The following is a 5,607-nucleotide window of genomic DNA, read 5'->3' on the forward strand; positions in this document are numbered from 1 at the left end:
CTTAGCAGCCGTCTCCGGCCACCCCTCGCTCCCCCGACTAGCTCAGCGGCTCCGCCTCGACCTCCTCTTCCTCCCCACCGCTCCACGGGCCTCCGGAAGCCCTGCATCGCCGCCACGTCGCCGTTCCCCTCCTCGGGCTCCAACCACCGTCGCCGTCGATTCGCCGTCTCCAGCGCGTCCCCGAGCCCGCTTCGACGCCCACTGCAACCGCGGTGAGCTACGCCACCGTTTCCCCTTCTTCTCCCCCTCGTTCCCTCACCGTAGCCTCCTCCCCACCACGGCCGAACCTCCGCCGTCGCCGAGCTCGCCGTCGATGCAGCTCCGGTGACCATTTGGTCACCCCGGCGAGTCCAACGAGTTCGTAAGGCTCCATAGAGCATCCCTAGCGCCTCGCTTCGCTCGCCTTTGAGCTCCAACCCCGTTTCCGTGCACGACCGAACTCCGGCGGCCGCAGCCGAGCTCGCCGCCGTCGACTCCGGCCACCTCAGGCACAGCCACGGCCACCGTTCGACGCGCGGGAGCAAGAGCTCTCCAACGAGCCCAAGAACGGCCTCGCCCGTGCCCTGTAGCGCGATCCCGCATCGCGCCGCCGTCTCGGGCCTCGCCGGCGTCACGTCGCCGGTGGGTTTGACCCACTTTGACCACGGCAGGAACCCTCCTGAGCCCCTGACAGGTAGGCCCAGCCCTGTAGCTAATTAGGATTAGTGCTAACCACTGTTAGTTAACCCCCTGACACTGACTAGTGGGCCCCAGCGCCACTAATTAGTAATTAGGATTAATTTAACCCTGTTTAACCCCCCTGTCACTGACGTGTGGGCCCCACACGTCAGGTTTGACCCCAGACAGCCGCAGTTGACCACTGACGTCATGCTGACGTCATGCTGGCGCAATAATTATATTTCTGGATTTAAATTAAATCAGGAAATTCCAGAATATTATTTAAACTTCAAAAATTCATAACTTTTATTCTGTAACTCCAATTTGGACAAATTATATATGAAAAATGATCAGAAAAATCCAATCTATCCATCTGTACTATTTTCGTGCATGATCAAACAAGTTAAATTGATGTTTTAAGCAGAACAAGGAAAAGCACTTTAAAAGGCCATGTTTGAGTTTGAAATTTGAATCTTTGATTCAAATTTGTTCAAACCCTTCTGGTTTTAGTTGCATTAGCCCAACACACTCATATTGCTATGTTTCATGCATGCATCATATTGTTGCACATTGTTTGGTGATGGTTGTGTGTCGGTGTCCTTTGCGACAGGTTCTGCCTCCGAGGAGTACCGTGATTACCCTAACGAAGAACCGTATCAGTGCATCGAACCATCAGGCAAGCAACCAACCATTTGATCATATCGATACAATCCCATGTTCTCGCTCCTGCTCTCTTTTACTGCATTAAGACAACGTGATTCAAACTGCTGTGTGCTACGGTAGTTGAACCCATTTCCTCTGCATGACCTGTCATTGCCACAGTAACTAGATGAAACTCACTAGCATGTGTAGGAGTTGATTGAGCCATATGTATGTGTTGTTCCTACCTTGCTATGCCTGCTATGCTTAGAGTCGTGTCAGGTCTGGTTCATCTGGGTGATGGGCTAGAGTGAAATGGTTATGTCGGTAATGAGAGTGGTGTGGTGAACACGATTTGGTAAAGGTATCGATGAGAGGCCATGTAGGAGTACATGGTGGGTTGTTTCATTGAAGCCGACCTTAAGCACTGAGATCTGTATGTGTGATTTAAGATACAGCTACTACCATGCATTGGGCCCTGAAATATGACCCCGCTCGACTTCTTATTCACCTTAGCTCTCTGTCCAGGAGTTGCAAGTAGTTTCTGGTGTTTGTAGCCTACTGGAGGCCGTGGACAGTGCTGACCGTAGGGGTGGGCTGTGATGCGGTAGGTACGTGGCCGGGTGTACCGAATATCCGTTAGGTATCTCGGGAACCCTGTTCACATCGTTCGGGGCCGTATGGGAAACCTCGGCCGGACTCCCTGCGGATGGAACCTGAATAGGCGATAAACCTGGACTAGAGGCTTAAGTGTTTAGGTAGGTCGTGGTCTACACCCACGTCGGCTTTCGCTTGAAGTCTGCCGAGCACATGTCGTGTGCAGACGCTAAGTGGTGGAAACATGTATGAAGAAGTACACCCCTGCAGGGTTATCATAATCTATTCGAATAGCCGCGTCCGCGGTAAAGGACTACTTGGTTGCCTATACAGTTCATAGACAAGTAAATGGAAACTGTTAAAAGCCTCAAGATAAGTGTGAGTGCCGAGGATGGCTCTTCCGTAGGAAGACGGAGGTGGATCCTCGGTAGTGTATTGAAGTGGTGAGTAGTGGACTCGTGTGCGCAAAACCATTTCAAGTTGGAGTATCGTAGGATAGTCTAGCCAAGAGTCAAAGCTGGCTTGCTGCAATAACTCCACCAACCCTTCTTGATACCAAGCATGTATGTAGGATCTGATGTAAGTCTTGCTGAGTACCTTTGTACTCATGTTGCTATAATCTACATTTTTTACAGAAGACGCTGCAACCCCTTCTGATGGGTTCTATGTAGACGTTGACATCAACGAGTAGGCTAAAGACCCAGGTGGTGACCCTGAGCTTGTGAAGGACCTTGTAGTATAGCTAGGCTTCCCAAGCCTCTTTTATTTTACTAGTTGTCTGTACTCAGACAAGTTACTTCCGCTGCTGGTTTGTATGACTGTATGACTTGTATGTTGGGTCGTGGGACCCGTACCTTCGTGTATGTTATGTATGGCTCCCTGAGCCTTAAATAAAGTACTTGTGTCGTAGAGTCATGTTGTGATGCTTCGTTGTATTTGCACATATCGAGCATATTGTGTGTATGATTGAAATGCTTGGTATGTGTGGGATCTGACTATCTAGTTGTTTATCTTTAGTAGCCTCTCTTACCGGGAAATGTCTCCTAGTGTTACCACCGAGCCATGGTAGCTTGCTACTGCTCTGGAACACTTAGGCTGGCCGGCATGTGTCCTTCTTCGTTCCTGTGTCTGTCCCTTCGGGGAAATGTCACGCTTTGAGTACCGGAGTCCTGTTAGCCCGCTACAGCCCGGTTTACCGGAGTCCTGCTAGCCCAGTGCTACAGCCCGGACCCACTTGCTGATGACCGACACGTTCGAAGCTGGGTCATGGATGCCTGTCCCTGTAAGTCTGTGCCACTTTGGGTTTACGACTAGTCATGTCAGCCCGGGCTCTTTATCATATGGATGCTAGCGACACTATCATATACGTGAGCCAAAAGGCGCAAACGGTCCCGGGCAAAGGTAAGGCGACACCCGTGGGGATACCGTGCGTGAGGCCGCAAAGTGATATGAGGTGTTACCGGCTAGATCGATGTGACATCGAGTCGGGGTCCTGACAAAAACACAGTACAAAAACACTAGTTGAATGTAAAACGGTATGCTAACAGAATACATACAGAAAAAACTAAGGCAACATACACGTGTATGATTGAGAAACTAATATGTCATTGCAACAGAGCACTAGAACAACACTTCAATGTAAAAAAACATGGTATGTTAGACAATTGAAGTACATACTGATGAATAACAATGCATAAGATATTCAGAAGCATGATGTCCAAATTAAGAAGATGGCATTGCGACAGAGTAGAATGACAGTACTTGAATTTGAAAACATGTTATCATGAATGGAATAGGTACTAAAAAACAGGAAGGCATGACATATTCACATGCATGATCAGCATGCTAAGCACATGGCATTGCAACAGAGTAGATACACTCCAGGACATTATATGCATGTTGTACCCATATCACGGGCCAAGTTAGAGCAAGGACCTTGTGGGGTGAAGAGGATTCATCATCTTTCTGCAAGTCTTCTGAAGAACTGTCTTTACATGTTCCATCATCTTGGGTATCATTGACATCAAGTTTATTGGCCTTTACATTGCTCCGTGAGGTTCTTGTGGATATATCATTGTGTGCAATTATATCTGACATGCATGAAAGACAACTAGTAGTTAGATTTATGTAATGAGTGCCCGTAGGAGACGACATAATAGTAGGACTGGGGTTAACTAGCAGCAATAGGTCTCAAAAACTAAAGGGAGAACACAGATGAAAGCTACAGAATATGTATCGTTTGTACTCGAGATTAACTAGATGGCACACAAAAGTATTAAAGAACAACATAGGTAATACTAGAAGTGGTATAATACTATAATCACCAGCCTATTGGATAGCATTGGCTAATGGATGATAACTATGGAACAACGTTACATAAAAACAAGTATCTTAGCTGAACTATGGCATAACGTTAACTCCTGAACAAGACCCATAAGAGATCAGCATGAATATACGGTGAAATGTGATAATCTATTTTCCATGCTCAGATGAATAACAAAGCCATAGATGTTGCACACAAGTAAGATGAGGGTACAACCTATCTGGCCGCCATCCATAGGAGTGAGCATCATGTGCTGACTTGTCGATGGCCCTGCAGTTGTTGTGGCTGTCCATGTCGGGCACGCACATTCTATGCAGGGAACTGTTGAGTGAGGACTATAGCTCCCTTCTGGTGTATGCTTCCCTTGTTGGAGGAGCCGCGGTGAGTCGGAAGACGGTGTGGCTGAAGATGCAGATAACACATAATGTTAAGAACGACACATCTCTTTGATCTGAAGAAATACACTAAGAGATCAACAGCAAGGTATGACAGTGGTCACACGTCTGTTGACCGAAGACTAAATTGGGGTCACATGATTTTATTTTATTTTGGTACTGTCCAATCTACGCCAGATGGCTTGATGGCCGTCTTGTGCCTCCTGGCTGACACTATTCGGAATCTTCCCCGAAGAGCCAGCGACCAATGGCAGAGCAGCCTACCTGCACCGTCCGTGGCCCCGAACAAAACCCCTCTCCCCGCCCCACCGCACTGTCCTGGTTGCGCCGCCCTCGGGCCAATCCACAAAGACTCGCCGTCATCCAGATCCGGTGGTGGCAGTACCTTCAACCCATGCAACTCTAAGATAGCCATCTAAGCGCTACTTCTGCGGCGAACTTGCAGCCCTGCACCCTTACATTAGACACCAGCCAACAGGCAGCCTAGGAGCTCCGCCGCCTCGAGGGTTCTGCTTTCCATTGGGAATCGATTGGCCCAGAATAAAAATTCAGACAACTGACGCCTAAATAAAGTGATTTGAAATGAGGGAGCAACCTATCTGGCGGCATGGTGAAGTAGGCAGCTCTAGCTGCCGAGTCTGTGAGGCCGGCGCGGTTGCGGTGGCGACCAGCAACAGGGAAGCAGCGATGTCGCGATGGTCGACGGCTACGGGGAAGCAGCGCCGGGACTCTTTACGGATATGAAGTCGGAGCCGCTCTGGTGTCGTGAACAACAGGGGGGTGAATCGGCTCCGGTACAGTTCACGCGGCCGTCGTTGAGGCAGCTCCAGTAGCACGGAGTAAGAGGCACACGGCCCAGTGCACCATGGCAAATGGATAGCTTCTCCGGCATTAGGGAGGAGGGCGGCTATGAAATTGGTGCGATGGGGGCGCCATGGAGGAGGGGCTGAGGTTTCACGGCTCGGGAGAAGGGAGCTTCCGGGGAGAAGGCGATTT

Source organism: Triticum dicoccoides, chromosome 2B (genome assembly GCF_002162155.2).
Source record: "Triticum dicoccoides isolate Atlit2015 ecotype Zavitan chromosome 2B, WEW_v2.0, whole genome shotgun sequence".
NCBI lineage: Eukaryota > Viridiplantae > Streptophyta > Magnoliopsida > Poales > Poaceae > Triticum > Triticum dicoccoides.